At 40.3% G+C, this 17,330-nt stretch overlaps 1 protein-coding gene across 2 annotated transcripts in view; it reads left to right on the top strand.

Moving 5' to 3' along the window:
• The first annotated feature begins 579 nt into the window (after window positions 1-579).
• RAF1 (Raf-1 proto-oncogene, serine/threonine kinase) overlaps window positions 580-17,330 on the top strand; it is an 85,618-nt gene continuing 68,867 nt past the window's right edge. Inside the window, exon 1 of one of the 2 annotated variants that reach the window (XM_045989688.1) lies at window positions 580-713. The gene's annotated coding sequence lies outside the window, so the exon portion shown is untranslated. The remainder of the gene's footprint in view (window positions 714-17,330) is intronic. The other variant, XM_045989690.1, reaches the window with a different exon arrangement.

Below are 17,330 nucleotides of genomic sequence, written 5' to 3'. Positions count from 1 at the left end.
ATGCCTAAGGATAGCGCCAAAGCTTTACACAGTATACGGTGCGTCTTCCGGTAAGTCTGGTTATCTCCGGAACTTGTGATACTGGCAGGCTGGCGTTCCTCTCGCAGTTAAGCCCCGGACCCTTCTGGGAGTCCGGGGTGGCCCTTCTCGATTGCCAACGGCACCTACCGAGCGCCTACCTGCACCGGGCCTACAGCCGCCATGGATCCGAAATGGCGACTGGCGACAGCACGAGGCCCCGCCCCCTGAGGGCGGGGCCTGAGTTCAGACTAGAGTGATAGATGCCCGAACCAAGTTTGCAGCCCCTGCCCGGCAGGCTCGCGCAGAAGCAGAGCCAGTGGCACCGCAGGTCGGGAGGAGGAGCACCGAGTGGAGGGCTCATTTGCCGGGGCCGCCCGAGAGTCTCTTCGTCGCGGGCGTTGGGGCCGCCATCTTAGATGGCGGGAGTAAGAAGAGGACGAGCGTAAGACAGGAAGGCTTTCCTGCGGCTCTCCTTGGGCCCGGAAGAGGGCCAGTTGGCCCGGCTTTGGGGCGTGTGCCCCGAGGCGCGGAGCGCGGGTGCGACGATGCGGGGACTGCCCGGGGCCCCGTCCCCTGGGCTAGGGACGCGCCGAATGTGACCGCCTCCCGCTCCCTCACCCGCCGCGGGGAGGAGGAGCGGATCAGACGCCGCCGCCGGACGACGGGACACGGAGGCGGTTCGGCTCCTTCAGGTAGGCGGCAGGGCCGGCCCTGGCTGCCGGGGGATCCGGGCGGCGGGGCTGAAGGGGCAGAGTTCTCCAGCGTCCGGGCCTGGGCGGCGTTGATGGAGCGACCCGGCAGCTGCCGGGTGGGGGCCCGGGCCAGGCCGCTGTCACCCCGGGTGGCGCTGGACGGGCGGGAGCCCTGGGGCTCGGTGTCATGGCCGGCCAGCCGAGTTTCCACATCCCCACTCAAATTTCCTTGTGTTTCGGGGAAACGTGCTAGCGCCACCCCTGTACTCGGTGCACATTCCTTATATTTTGGTAATGGGAAAAACTGCCCAGAATAGCCCCGTATCTGTGTTGTCATTCAGGTGGACTAATTCCTTTTCTTTCTGGGCGCGGGGGGAGGGGGGGAGGGCTCTCAGTCTTGCATCTTATCTCAGAGGCCGTCACTCAAGTGACACCCTTATAGGGAGGGCGAGAAGAATCGGGGACGAGAGGAGGAAGTGGGTCAGTGCCCCACCACAAAGACATAGGGGCCTCGCCTTGGGTTTCGGGACTCTGGGTTACTAATGAAAGGTTTGGGATGCGTATACTGAGGTTTGGCCCTGGGATGCTTTGGAATGAAGATCCAAGGCTGTCTTTTGTGTAAAGTGAGAGCCGCCAGGACGCTTGGGTTTTGCAGCTGCAGAGGTTCTGCAGAGCTAGTCGATGCCCAGAAAGGAGTTGGAACATCATGAGAGGAGAGGCGGCTGTGTTCATTCATTGTTCTCATTTCAGGGCTCTGGGTGTGCCCTCTGGTATTCATTTCTCTGGTGGGAAGAATGTTAGGATCCCCTATGTCTCCTTGAGATGTGACCGGGTTCTAGAGAGTCGTTTAATCTAAGTAGGGCCGAATTCAGCTCACGTTCGGGGAGTATTTCTGCCTGCTTCGTCCTCTGTGGGCTGAGTGGAGGGAACCTGCTCTTCTTTCTTCTCACCGAGGCGTGAAAACAATGCGCTATGATAAGGATGGACTTACTGAGTGTTGTGGGAATTTGGAACAGCTAGTTTTGCCTGGGGGAGTTGGGGAAGCTTGAACACTGGAGGGAACTTTTGCGGCCAGTTTTGGACTGATGAGTAAGTGCTTACCAGGTGAGGAGGAGAGGAGAGCCTTATAAGCTGAAGGAACCGCTGGTACAAAGGCATAGAGACATACAGGAGTTGGGATGAGTTTGGGGTGCAGGAAGGAAGTGGTGAGAGATGAGGGTCTAAAAGAAAAGTTGTGAAGGATCTTTGTTGGAGGCAGTGAACTAGTTGATTTAATTTGGATTATTTTAAATGAATATTCTAATTTTTTCTTGCTGATAACTAATTTCTCCCTTTATGATGTTGAAGCTGATAGTAACTGAAAAGATTTACGTGTTAAAGCCATTTAAGGACATTTTTGATAAGTGCTTTATGTCAGATGTTTTGCACTTACACGGTGGTGAATGAACTGAACTTCATATTCGTAGGTGTTTTTGTAAAAGATTTTTCTAACCTTTTGCTTGCTTACTAAAATGTTGACTTTATGCATGTAGCACATGCTGCTAATACTGCCTTTTAAATGGCTGTTGGCAATAAAAACCACACTCCCCAGTCATGTAGAAATTGGAAGATTATGTGAAACAACTGAAAGTATTTTTAATTTATTAAGTGTGTTGTGTATTTAGTAAACTTTCTTTGCATTGATTCTGTGGTTTTCAATTTTGTTATAAAGTCTTTAGCTCTATAAACATAATTTACCCCAAATCTCTCTATTGTTGTGATTAATGCTTAAGGTAATGTGATTATTATGGTCTTAACAGACTTTAGCTAGCAGTTCCTGAGTTTTTCTTGGGTTGTGATGATTACATGCCACTGAAGAACGTTATTAAGAGACTTTTGGTTTGTTTTCACCCTTATCACTTCAAGGGCTAAGCTGTTTAAAATGCAAGAGAAACATTTGACCCCTTTGAACACTGGATACTTGGAAAAATAAACCTGTTAGTGTTTCTGCTGGAAAAGCTTATCTTTTAGGTATGTGGTGTTTGTGATTAAAACTTGTAGTGGGGTTGCTTAGCCTTGTTAAAAAACTTTGTCAGTAGTTGAAAAGTGTAAGCCTTCAAAGTAGTAGGCTTGAGTGAAATACATTAGAACATATTTTATGGGATTTGGGTTAGCAGAAGAAAACAGGGAAACAGATTAAGCTGGTCATTTGTGATGAAAAGGATCTAAAAGGTGAAAGGGAGAATGGTTAAACATCAAATATTGTATTACAACTGCTCTGAAACTAGTTGTGTTTAGTTTAAAACATGCCATTTGTGAAAACCAAGGTAGGTGGTTTGCTCTGAGGATTAAACAACAACTTCTTGGAAGTTAAATTTGAGTTTTCCAGAAGTACTAGGTTACTTATTAAATGGAAAATATAATTAATAACTTTAAATTACTACTATTTCAAGTAGTTTGTTAGTAGTAGATGTATGATTCTACTGCATTCTAATTTCAGATAAAACTTTGTTAGTAACCTGCCTAAAAATAGAAAAATGTTACATGAGGGAATGCTTTTGTTTGCATGTTAGGAACATAATAGGCCATACATAATAATCCTGGTCTTGGGAGGAGCTTGTTAGCCAAACAGCATGCCTTAATGTTGACTTGCAGAAGAGAATTTTAAATATTGCTTTTGAAAGGCAGTGGACTGTGTGACAGTAGGGGGTTTATGAAACCACAAAATCCAGCTTGTAAAGGTTTTTTGTTTTTCAAATTGTACAGGTCATGGAAGTCATTTCTTTAAAACTAGTTGAAAAATTGCTCACCTTGACTAAATTAATTGGAAGACCAAGGAATAGTGGGCTCATTTACGATGAGGTTGTGTGGAGTTATGGGTTGTTGTGTGTGTGTGTTTATGTGTATGGTTGGTTCAGAATTCCTATTTGCTAAACTGACTAGGTGCTAAATGTAACACTACATGTTTGTGTTACAATTTAGTTGGTATTTCTGGTATAGGGCTGTACTGCCTTGTCTATCATCGTCATGATAGTAATGGTGGGGTATTTTATTCTTGCCTTAAAAGTAGAGTAAAATTGCTTAATTTTGTATTAAAGTTTTCATCTTTTATTTTACAGTGATTGAATCATTTTGTTCCTCCGTTTCTCCCAGAATACTTGTGTAGCTCTCAATGATTTTCCTGGTTAACTTCAGAGCTTTTTAGCTTTTCTTCTAAATTTGCTCCTAAAATCTCAGTTTAACCAAGGAAAATGTCAAGTGGGTGTTGTTTCTTTGTTATTGGTTTTGGCCCAGGCTATCTCAAGTCTCTTTGGCAAATCACTCATAAAGTGTGTTAATTGCTTCACATTCCAATCAGTGTACATAGTTTTTCTTGAGGAACACTTGACACATAGTTTTATTTTTAGACTAGATTCTAAAGGATCTTACAGAGGTAGGGATTAACAATCCCAAAGCTAGTTTCAAATTTTAAAATCTTTGTGATTTTGAGATTGTTGAGATTTTGAGATTGTAGAGATTGAGATTGGTATTTTTGGTTAATGAATGGAAAGCAGCAGGCAATGACAGTGTTTTAGGGGTTCAGTATGTTTAAGTGCTGGTGAGGACCTTGTGGATTTTGCTGGTGTCCTCTTCTTCCTCTTTCAACCTGTTGGATTCCATTTATTGTCATATAGTAACAAGCATAAGTACATTTTTACTGTTGGAATTAGGATCTTCTATTTATTTTCTTCCATCGTGCTATGGAAAACAAAAGTGGTTTGACTTCTTTGAAGGTACTTAATACTAGGCATCACAGTTGGGACAGTGTTTACTTTTTTCCATCCATGTACATTTCTGATGGAAGAGTTGGGCCAGTTATTGTTTAACTGTGTTAATATGTTTTTAGACTTAGGAATTTTCATTCCTTTTTTCTTTTCTTTTTCTTTCTTTTTCTTCTTCTTCTTCTTCTTTTTTTTTTTTTTTAAGTAATCTCTACACCCATCATGGGGCTCAAATTTACAACCATGAGATCAAGAGTTGCATGCTCTACTGACTGAGCCAGCTAGGTCTTAATCTAGGTATTTCTGAGGCATCCTTTACAAGCATGGATAGTTTTTAACATCTCTCCATTACCTGGGTTTGGGATGGATGAAATCCTGAATTTTCCCTGGAAGAATATGACTTTTGTTCTCTGTGGCAGATCTCATTGGGAAACTCAGAGTTTCTAGGAGAGGCATTTGTCTGGATTGAGAAGATCATTCAGAAAGGAACTACCATTTGCATTTAAGAGAATTTGTTTACAGTAGAAAAGACTGGAAAGAGTTCAAATGTCCAACATTAGTGAAATGATTAAGTAAACGGTGGTACAGCCACTTGATGGGGCACTGTACTTGTCATTAAATATGGATTATATGACGCATTGGTAACATGGAAAATGTTGAACACAAAATTATGTATCTGGAGTGATTATAGTTTTATAAAAAAAATACAGTGGAATATCGTTCAGTAATAAAAAGAGATGGTGTACTGATACATTCTCCAACATGTATAAACCTTGCAAACATGTTAAATGAAAGAAGCCAGTCATAAAAGACCATATATTTTATGATTCCATTTGTATGAAATGTCCAGAATAGGCTAATCCACAGAGACAGAATGTAGGTTAGTGGTTGCCAGGCGCTGGAAGGAGTATGGGAATGCACAGCGACTGTGATAGGGTCTTTTTTGTTGTTGTTGTTTTTGGAGTGATGAAAATGTTCTCAAATTGTGGAGATGGATGCACAACTCTTGAATATAATAAAAACCATCAAATTTATACTTCAAGTGGGCGAGTTGTATGCGAATTACATCTCAAGCTGTTTTGAAAAAAAAAATCTCAAAACCTACACATGGGAAGAAAATACATGTAGATGTTAACAGTTATTGTTAAACAGTAGAAATAAGAATAATGTTCTTTGGGGCGCCTGGGTGGCTCAGAGGGTTAAAGCCTCTGCCTTCGGCTCAGGTCGTGATCCCAGGGTGCTGGGATTGAGCCCCGCGTCAGGCTCTCTGCTCTGCGGGGAGCCTGCTTCCTCCTCTATCTGCCTACTTGTGATCTCTGTCTGTCAAAAAAAAAAAAAAAGAAGAACGTTCTTTATACTTTTTATATTCTCTGAATGTGTTGCTTTTATAATAGAAAAATGCATTTAATAAAGTTAATTAATTGGGGCATCTGGGTGGCTCAGTCGTTAGGTGTCTGCCTTCAGCTCAGGTCGTGATCCTGGGGTCCTAGGATCGAGCCACACATTGGGCTCTCTGCTTGGCATGAAACCTGCTTCTCCCCCTGCTTGTGTTTCCTCTCTCGCTGTGTCAAATAAATAAATCTTTATAAAAAAATAAAGTTAATTAATTGTATTCATGATGTGGGTCTTTGTTACCCCAGACATTCAGTCACTGTTAGAATCTGTTGACAACTATATTTTTGAGCTGTTTTCTTTTTTTATCCAGATCAAAGCAGGCTTTTCTTACTATTAGCTTTGAGTGTTGTTAGAACGTTCAAAGTGAACTCATTTTTCTTATTTCTTCCCATGGCAGTGCTTTCTCCACATTGCTATCAGATTCACTCTTACTGTACAGATTCTTAAAAATTAAATTTTATTAAATTTTTTGAATAGATAATACTGTCACATGCCACAAAATTCAAAGGATATGAAAATTTTGGCAGAGCAAGTAAAGTTGTGTAGAGTAATTTTACCCTCCCCCTTTGTTCCCCAGCTAGCCAGCTTTCTTTCATGGAGGGGAATAATGGGGTTTTTAAGTATCCTATTTTTTTTTTTTTTAAAGATTTTATTTATTTATTCGAGCTCCAGAGAGAGGGCACTCAAGTGCACGAGCAGAAGGTAGCGGGAGAGGGAGAAGCAGGCTCCGTTGAGCAGAGAGCCTGACAAGGGGCTCTATCCCAGGACCCTGAATCATGACCTGAGCTGAAGGCAAGATGCTTAATGGACTGAGCCACCTAGGTGCCCCTTATGTATCCTATTTTGTGATGATAACAATAGTCAAATGTAGATGTACCGGCCTTATTTCTGTTGACAAATCTTCCAAGAGTGTCCATTGCCTATTGGACTAAAACATAGTTCTTGCTTAATGAAGATTCCCCATATTATCTTTGGTGGAATTCAAAAGCCCCCCCCCCCTTTTTTTAAGCACTTACGTAGGTGCAGTCTAATGTGCTTCGTGCAGGGTAAATGAGGCAAGTTCCTGCCTTCAACGACCTTATCTAATGAGGAGAGATTGACACAATTTCCTTACTTTTATCTGTTCCTCTTTTAAGAGCCGTTTTGAACACCATCTTCTAAATATCATTTCCTGATCTTTTTTTCCTCTTCTCATTATTTTGTTTCCTTCCTTGAGCCCCGCCTTGAAACTTTACTGCATTTACTTTTCATGCTATCATTTCTGAGTTTACTGTCCTGTTAGATTATACAGAAAAATGCATACTCTGCTCCATATGCAGTTCCTTATTTATTGATGTTTGTAAAAAAAACTTTCCCTTTAAGAGGCTGAGAGACCATGGTTCTGTGCTTCAGTGACAATGTTGTCTACATTCCAAGACATAATACTAGGTTTTATTTATTTATTTTTAAAGATTTTATTTATTTATTTGACAGACAGAGATCACAAATAGGCAGAGAAGCAGGCAGAGAGAGAGAGCAGGGAAGCAGGCTCTCCACTGAGCAGAGAGCCGGATGCAGGGCTTGATCCCAGGACGCTGGGATCATGACCTGAGCCAAAGGCAGAGGGTTTAACCTTAAACTCTGAGCCACCCAGGCACCCCAATACTAGGTTTTATAAGACCTATTTAAACCTAAATGATTTCTTTCTTTCTTTCTTTTTTTTTGGGGGGGGTGCTATGCACTATGGATTTTACATGTATTTATTGTGACACATATGAAAGTATTTGTTTACTCCTTTCCCTGGAAGATTGTATCTTAATCACCTTTGACTACCCAGAGTTTAGCATAACGGCTAACACCTGATTGCAGCCAAATTGTTGATTGTAAGGTGCTAAATAGTGTTAATTGAATTTTTTGTATAGATATCCTACAACTCTGGCTAAGTTCCTTAAAGGTGGGGCATATCTTATTCTTGTTTATAAATCTCTAGTTCTTGAAACTTTGTGGTGATTATGTAACAAACGTTAACTGAATGAGTGGAGATTCAGAGGTTAATCACCTGTGGACTTAGTTCCTCTCTACTGTCCATCACAAACACACAAATGCTTACTATTAAGAGAATGTACTTACTAAACTTAAATTCAGAACTTTGTAACATAGGATGTAAGTAGGATATCTGTTGAAGGAGTCATCTTGCTTATTGGCCTCCCACTCCATGGGGCTTTATTTGTAGATGGCTTGGGGTTCTCACTGCCAGCTCCATGAGGGCATTGCCTGCTTTAGCAGTTCCCTGATTCCCTGGCCTAAGCGCCTTTGTCATGCTGGCTATTTCGCTCTGTATTCACAGGCTTTATACATGGAAGAGCATTTTAACCAGAGGAAATGTGAGGGGATACATGATATTCTACCTTCCTTCACGTTAGTCTGGACTGGAATTAGAGTGCAGTTGTGAATTGTGAGACTAAGATCATGACCTTCATGACTCATGTTTAGCTAACAGTGTGAAATGGGCCCCTTAGGCTTTTTTGGAGGGGGACAGGTAAACTATACATAAAATTTACCATTTTAACCATATTTGAGTTTACTCTTCAGTGGCATTAAGTACATTCGGAACATTGTGCAGCCATCACCACTATCTATTTCCAGAACATTTTCATCATCCCGAACAACTCTGTACCCATTAAACAAAACTCTCCATTCCTTCCTGTTTATGGAAATTCTACCATAAATTTGCTCATTGCAAGTACCTCATATAAGGGAAAATCATACAGAATTTGTGATACTGCATCTGGTTTACTTGTTTTTCCAAGGCCCATCCATATTGTACCATGTATCAAAATTTCATTCCTTTTTATGGCTGAGTAATATTCCTGTGGGTGTGTGTAAGGTATTTTGTTTATCCATTCGTCTGTTGATGGATTCTTGGGTTGTTTCCACCTTTTGGCTGTTGTGGATAATGCTACTATGAATATTCGTTTATAGGTGTCTGAGTCTCTGCTTTCAATTCTTTTGGGTGTATGCGCCTAGGAGTAGAACTGTTGGATCATATGGTAATTTGCTTTTAACTTTTTGAGGAACTGCCAAACTGTTTTTCACAGCAACTGCACCATTTTACATTTCTACCAGCAATACATGAGGGTTCCAGTTTCTTGACATCTTTGTCCATGCTTGTTATTTTCCATTTTTTTGATAATAACCATTATAATGTGTGTGAAGCAAGCAGGAAACTTAGAAATTGGCTATATTTGCATCTGATAGTCTTTTTACCCTTATAAATTTATTTGTACATAATACTCTTCAAAGAGGTATCATACAACTGACTCATCTTTTTTGAAAAGAATAAACTTTTTTGCTAAGCTAGTGCATGTAGTTGGTGTAGTTACCTTCTTTATACCCTGTATCCTTTTAATTTAAAGTGTATTCTGTCAACTAGTGAGAGATGATTTCAGTTAATCCTGCAAGATAGGATCTTTTAAATGAAAAAAAGAGTACTAAAATTAATACACAAAGATCTAATCTTCATAAAGAAAAATATTTACAAGTGTGTAGAAAATATTAGGTACATATGTCCATGAATGTTGGCAAGGGCCATCTATAGGTTATTATTTTTTGTATTTTTCCATGTTTTTCAGCCCCCCCCCCCATGAACATGTAGTCTGTAATTAGTGGTTGTTTGTTTGTTTTTTTTTAAGATTATTTATTTTTTAGAGCACCTGTATGTGAGCACATGGTTGGGGGGGGATGGGAGGGATGAGGCAGAGGTGGAGAGAATCCTGAAGCAGACCCCTTGCTGAGTGCAGAGCCCCATATGGGGCTCAATCCCAGGACCCTGAAATCATGACCAGAACCCAAATCAAGAGTTGGCTGCTTAACCGACTGAGCCACTGAAGTACCCCTGTAATTAGTATATCTTTTAAAAAACGAATAGATTGGAAAATATAAGTTATTACAAAAAGCCTATGTATACATGTGCATATGACATCTGTATGGGATTATAAACTTAGAGAAAATACCAAAAAGTAATGGAAGGTTGTTAACATAGGTTACTTGGTGGGGTTAGAAGGGGGAAGAAAGGGAAGAGTAAAGCAAAGAAGGGATTTAAAAAAAACAATAGGTGCTATAGAAAAAAAGCAGAGTAGAAGTTTTAGAAGGTACTGAGGATGGGGAGGGGTTGCTGTTTTTAATGGGTGTGTTTGTAAAGTCATTAAATACAAAGATTTAAAAAGTAGGGGGGCACCTGGGTGGCTCAGTGGGTTACAGCCTCTGCCTTCAGCTTGGGTAATGATCCCAGGGCCCTGGGATTGAGCCCCGCATCGGGCTCTCTGCTCGGCAGGGAGCCTGCTTCCTCCTCTCTCTGCCTGCCTTTCTGCCTACTTGTGATCTGTCTGTCAGATAAATAAATTTTTTTAAAAAAGAGAAAGATTTAAAAAGTAAAAGACTATACTAGTCTTTTCACTTTTTTTTTTTTTAAAGATTTTATTTATTGATCACAAGTAGGCAGAGAGAGAGGAGGAAGCAAGGCTCCCTGCTGAGCAGAGAGCTCAATGTGAGGCTCCATTCCAGGGCCCTGGGATCATGACCTGAGCCAAAGGCAGAGGCTTTAACCCACTGAACCACCCAGGCGCCCCAAGACTGTACTAGTCTTTCTTTTTTTTTTTTTTAATTTTATTTATTTGACAGTCAGAGATCACAAGTAGGCAGAGAGGCAGGCAGAGAGAGAGGAGGAAGCAGGCTCCCCTCGGAGCAGAGAGCCCGATGCGGGGCTCGATCCCAGGACCCTGAGATCATGACCTGAGCCGAAGGCAGCGGCCCAATCCACTGAGCCACCCAGGCACCCCAAGACTGTACTAGTCTTAATCAGACTTGTTTCCAAACTTTTCCTCTTCTCTACTCCTGGATATACTTCGGCTTTTATTTTACCTCTGTATCCATCTATTGAAATGTTACCCCTTCTAGTTAAAGTACTATAGTGAAGTCATCCTTAACTGTCCACCTCTTTCTCCACTCAAGCTAGAGGTAACCTTTCCACACTCCCAATTTCAGAGTTTTCTTTAAGGGGCACCTGGGTGGCACAATTGGTTGAGCAACCCACTCTTGGTTTCAACTTAGGTCATGATCTCAGGGTTGTAAGATCGAGTTCAGTGAGGAGTCTGCTTCAAATTCCTTCTCTTTCAAATAAATCTTAAAAAAAAAAAAATGTCAGTACCCCTTCACCCCTCTGCCCCTCCCCCCAAAAAGGCTGCCATATTTTGTTGTAGGCCTGCTTGTTATCCTGAAGGTTCTTAGCACAATGCCTAGCACATAGTCAGTCTTTGGTAAATGATGGTCCTTCTACTTTAAAAGCTTCTGGAAGGCAAGGGGCAATGTCTTTGTGAATTTTATATTCTTCAAAGCAGCTAGCGGTTGAAAGTAGATTCTTAGAAATTGTTGAATGAATAGTGCTCCTTATTCTTTTTTTCCTCTCAGTTCTATGACTGGTTGCAGTATATACAAAAGCATCTGGTTCCTTAGATTATATATTAGTATTTTTATGTTGTAGATAGTGATTTAGTATCCATGAAAAAGGTTAGGATAAATATTGTAATTCTGTCTTTTCTCCATTAATATTTTATTCAGATACTTGATCACCTCATTTTATGTAAGGTGTACTCTACTGGATGATGGAGTATAACAAGATGTAAGAAATATAAATATAAGATATATAAGTAAATATAAGAATTTCCTTAAGGCATTCATTCTTTGATGTATAATTACATAGGTTACATTTTCATGTTTTTTTAACCCTGTGGCAAAGTACCTAGGTATAATTTAGAGCTTTAATGAATTAGTGGCCTAATTACAGGGGAGACTTGTGCACATGTTCCTGTTTTAAGAACATTATTCTTGAAAAGTTAATTTAAAATATTTTCTGAAAAAAAAAAAAAAGATGCTATAGATTTTTACAGGCGCCTTCTTGTAATTCTACAAAGTTCTTAAGGCAAGCAAGGTGGGTACCTTTGGGGATACCACTAAAGACTAAGGAAATCTTTTCTGTATGAGAGCCATTGACTCTGGAAGGAATTATAGGAGATTTGACTGAATCAGATGGTTACTTCTTAAAATTGTTCTGCCAAGTTTGAAGGACTGTCTCCTATCTCAAGGATAAATTCTAGTGTTTGCCTGTGCCAGTGTGCAAAATAGGGAATTTATTTTTTATTTCATGTTTATTCTTGAGGAAGGCAAAAGGCTATTTTTTTAAGTTCTTGTTGATTATGCAAGATTTGCCACTAAGATTCGTGCCTTTTTTTTTTTTTTTAAAGATTTTAGTTTATTTATTTGACAAAGATCACAAGTAGGCAGAGAGAAGAGAGAGGGAAGCAGGCTCCCTGCTGAGCAGAGAGCCTTGATATGGGGCTCGATCCCAGGACCCTGAGATCATAACCTGAGCCGAAGCCAGAGGCTTAACCCAGTGAGCCACCTAGGCACCCCAAGATTCATGCTTTTTATGTGGAATAAAAATGAGCAGTACAGGGTTGCCTGCCTGGCTTAGTTGGTAGAGCATGCAACTTTTGATCTCAGGGTTGTGAGTTCAAGTCCCACATTGGGTATAGAGCTTACATTAAAAAAAAAAAAAAATATATATATATATATATATATATATATATATATATATATATATATAAATAATTTAGTTATTTAAGGATATTTAAGTTATTTAAGGTTAAGTCAGTGTTTCCAGGTATTAGCAGGGTGAAATATCTGGATGGTTTTTGTTTCTCTTCCTTTCCCTTTGTGCAGCCATCTTACTACCTCATTATTATTACCTGACCATGTGAATGTTCATCCCTAGACCAGATTTTATTTGTGCATTATATATTTTGGTACTTTTGTTAATGGTATACTTTGTAAATGGGTCTGTTCATTTTAAAATTAGCAGTGTTAACTAAATAAAGAAACTGACAGGGGCGCCTGGGTGGCTCAGCGGGTTAAAGCCTCTGCCTTCAGCTCAGGTCATGATCCCGGGGTGCTGGGATCGAGCCCTGCATCGAGCTCTTTGCTTAGCTGGGAGCCTGCTTCCTCCTCTCTCTCTGCCTGCCTCTCTGCCTACTTGTAATCTCTATCTGTCAAATAAATAAATCTTTAAAAAAAAAAAAAAAGAAACTGACAGGTTTGGAGATGAAAAGTAAAACTTGGGCTGAAAGGGAGTTCAAGATAAAGTGACTTTAAATTAAAAATAATGAAAAACTAATTTATGGCAAGGGTTAAAAATGAAATTGTTCCTAGAGGTCGTTTACTGTGGGGCTGATTGCTTTAACATAGTTTTGAACTAGCTGATTTTTAACCCAATTACTTTTTAAAAAGTTAAAATCTTTTCTAAACTTGGGCAGTCCTGAACTTTTGCAAGGGTAGAGTGTCACATTTCCTCATGTGTCTTTATGCTGCCCAGTCATCTGATGAAGTTGCCAGTTTGTGGTCAGAAATTGAGAAAGAGGAGTGAGGAAACTCAAAATATTGACACACATACCCCGTGCAGTGCTTCAGAGTGCCCTTTTGGACTGGTTGGAAAACTGTAACCTAAGCCTTTTCCAAACTAGACATATCATTATTTCCTAGCTTGGATGAGATGGCTTTTGATTTTTTAAGTATTTGAGCATGTCTGTCAGCAGAAACTTTTTCTTTGTGAGGATAATTTTTTCCAGTGTTGTGTGACCAATTGAATAATAATAATAAAGGAACAACCACTTACTGAAGGAAGCTTGTGGAAATCATGAAAAATTGATCACCCAATCTCTCAGGTAGACCAAGGCTTGACTGAAGGAAGGAATGAGCTTAAAGGAGAAATGAATAGTGAAGTTGCATTATAAGCACTTTAAAATATGAATATTCAATTATGTTTTCACTCTGCCAAAAAATAAAGTTTTTTAATAGCTCAGGCAATTTCAGCCACCGTTACTCATACTGAGTATACGGTTTTTTTTTAATTTTTTTTTTAAATTTTATTTATTTATTTATTTGACAGAGAGAGAGATCACAAGTAGGCAGAGAGGCAGGCAGAGAGAGAGGAGGAAGCAGGCTCCCCACGGAGCAGAGGGCCAGATGTGGGGCTCGATCCCAGGACCCTGAGATCATGACCCGAGCCAAAGGCAGCGGCTTACTCCTCTGAGCCACCCAGGCGCCCCCTGAGTATACGGTCTTGTGAGATTTTTATTGCATTTGAAAAAAGTGATCTGTTTTGTTATTCTCAGTTTTCACAAGCCTTATAGTTTGACTGTAGTACAGTTGAGTGTGATTCTTTGTCTAAAGATACGTAAAAACAAGACCTATAGATAATAGCTTACCTTCATTGCTACCTGCCGTGTTCTTTAAAGAGCTGACTTCAATTCATTTAATCTTCCCAACAGCCTGATGATATAGGTAAATTATGATCTTCATTTTAAAGAGGAAGAGAGAGAGACATAGAGTAAGTACCCTAAATACAGCCCATCTATTTAGGGAGAGATTAAAGGGATTTTCTAGGGTAATTTGGACTCCATCCTGTACCCTATCTTCACTGTAGTAATTAGCCCCTATGTATGATGCAAACTTAGTGTTTTTGTTAGAATTCTGGGAATGCCTTCCACTTCATACTTTTCTTTATGATCCATGGTAGTTTTCTTTCCTTCTTACAGGCCTTATATTATTGACCCCTCCTAATCCCTGTATTATGTTTTTTTGTTTTTTTTTTTAACATGTTTTTTAATTTTTTTTTTTTTTTTGACAGAGAGAGAGAGCACAAGTAGGCAGAGAGGTAGGCAGAGAGAGAGGAGGAAGCAGGCTCCCTGCGGAGCAGAGAGCCCGACGCGGGGCTCGATCCCAGGACCCTGAGATCATGACCTGAGCCGAAGGCAGCGGCTTAATCCACTGAGCCACCCAGGCGCCCCCCTGTATTATGTTTTAAACTAAATACTGAAGTTCTTGAAGGCAGGGATCCAGGTCTTAAACTAATTTGCCTCTCCAAGTACTCATTTTTCATAGTACCCTCAGAGACAGCCCCTTTGAAGAGTTTTCTTAACTTTTGTTGACCTAAATGGAAATACTTATTTCCATTATTCTTTTTTTCTGTAAGATGATAATGAATCATTTTGCTAATACTTTATATGTGAAAACTTTTCTTCAATATTTGATTTAGGGATTTAGTTTAAAATAACACATTTAGAAAAATTCTTTCTAAAATGTTTTCTTTTTCCACTAATCAGTGTTTCATAAACTTCTAGGAAACATGCTATCCCTTGCTTATGTGTAAAGCATACCCGGTTTATGCAAGTACAGGGTAAGGATTGTGAGCCTACACTGAAGCCTTTAATCTAAAGTTTGAAGTGATTGGGGGTACTCACCTGATAGTTTATCTTAAACATTTATCACTTAATGGAGGGACTTCTCTTTTTGGAAAGTTTTCTGTGCTAATTTTGCCAGTTCTTATGAGAGTGTTTAAAATGCTGGAATTTTAGGGGCACCTCAGTGACTCAGTCAGTTGAGCATCCAACTCTGGATTTCAGCTCAGGTGGTCATCTTAGGGTGGTGAGATTGAGCCTGGGGTTGGTCTCTGGGCTGAGTGTGGAATCTGCTTGAGATTCTCTCTCTCTCCTTCCTTTGCCCCTCCCCCTGCTCACTCTCTCTCTCAATAAATAAATAAGTAAATACATAAAATCTTTAAAAGAAGATGCCTGGGGTACCTGGGTGGCTCAGTCAGTCAAGCGTCTGCCTTCAGCTCAGGCCATGATCCCAGGGTCCTGGGTTCAAGCCCCCATCGGGCTCCCGGCCCTGAGGGGAGACTGGCTGCTCTGTCTCCTTGTGCTTGCATGCACACGTCCTGTCTCTCTCTCTCAAATAAATAAATAAAATATAAAAAAATTAAAAAGATGCTTGGAATTTTATGTGATAGATAATTCTGTGGAAAATGAGCATAGTGCAAAGATAGCTAAAATGATTTATTGGCTTCTATTTTAAAACTTCATTATGGGGGGGGCGCGCCTGGGTAGCTCAGTGGGTTAAAGCCTCTGCCTTCGGCTCAGGTCATGATCGAGCCCCGCATGGGGCTCTCCACTCAGTGGGGAGCCTGCTCCTCCCTCTCTCTCTTCCTGGTGCTCTGCCTACTTGTGATCTCTGTCTGTCAAATAAATAAATAAAATCTTAAAAAAAAAAAAAAAAAACAACAACTTCATTATGGGGGCGCCTGGGTGGCTCAGTTGTTAAGTATCTGCCTTTTGCCTCGGCTCAAGTCATGATGCCAGGGTCCTGGGATCGAGACCCTCATTGGATTCCCTGCTCTGCGGGAAGCCTGCTTCTCCCACTCCCACTCCCCCTGCTTGTGTTCCCTCTCTTGCTTTAGTCTTTCTCTGTCAAATAAGTAAATAAAATCTTAAAAAAAAAACAAAACACCTGCCAAACTGTTTAGAAAAAATAAAGCTTCATTGTACAATTAAGTAGTTAAAGCTGAGTAGAGATGCATGTTTGGAATTGTATTATGATCCGAATGGCTATTAGTGGCTTTAAAAATTGTGAATTACTTCGTTTATTTCATTGTTACTATTTCTCCTGCTTTATATTCCCAGTCTGTTTTCTGATTTATCAGAAAGATATTTAAGTATTAGAATACTTGAATTAGGGCGCCTGGGTGGCTCAGTGGTTTAGGCCGCTGCCTTTGGCTCAGGTCATGGTCTCAGGGTACTGGGATCGAGTCCCACATCGGGCTCTCTGCTCGGCAGGGAGCCTGCTTCCCTCTCACTCTCTGCCTGCCTCTCTGCCTACTTGTGATCTCTGTCTGTCAAATAAAAAAAAAAAAAAAAAGAATACTTGAATTAGTTTACTAGTTAAAATGTAAACTGACATATACTTCAAATATAATTGTATACCATATAGTGTAAATAGAGCTACTGTTACTTGTATTTTACTTAAAGAGCAGTGAATTGGGATATTTTATATTTCTCTTATGCATTAAGTCACTGTAAGTTGTACATGGCATTTGGTTTATTTTTATCTTTGATATTAAATCTTACTTCTCCTATCCTAGCAAAGTAGAAATAACCTTTTTGAGGAAATGATGAATCCCAGCAGAAAGGTATTCTCCAGAAAAGTTGTGTTGGTTAATTGTAAGTAATTTAGCAGTGTGTTGTTGTCCTGTACAAGTCCAGGATAAACGAATGGGTAAAGTATCCAGAATTGCCCCATGCAGGCTCTGCAGAGGATCTCTGGGAATATGGAGGCACTTTGCAAAGAACAAATGAGTAAGATAGTGTATAGTCAATGTAGTTCTCAGTAATGGGAGAGCTAAACAAGCTCTTTCACAGTTGATCTGTACTTTGGAACTTCGGGCTTAAGTTTTGAACACAGTATAACAGTGGTTAAGAGCTTTAGGCTTTGAACTCAGGCTGGAGGCTTAGGGGATATTTAGAAGAGTTCCTGATTATTATAATCAATAGAACCACCATTGTTTGTATAACAGTTGTTAATGGGTAACATTTTATGTCTCAGGCTAACACTGTGT

Source organism: Meles meles, chromosome 20 (assembly GCF_922984935.1).
Source record: "Meles meles chromosome 20, mMelMel3.1 paternal haplotype, whole genome shotgun sequence".
Taxonomy (NCBI): domain Eukaryota; kingdom Metazoa; phylum Chordata; class Mammalia; order Carnivora; family Mustelidae; genus Meles; species Meles meles.
This window is presented reverse-complemented; position numbering and strand designations above follow the sequence as displayed.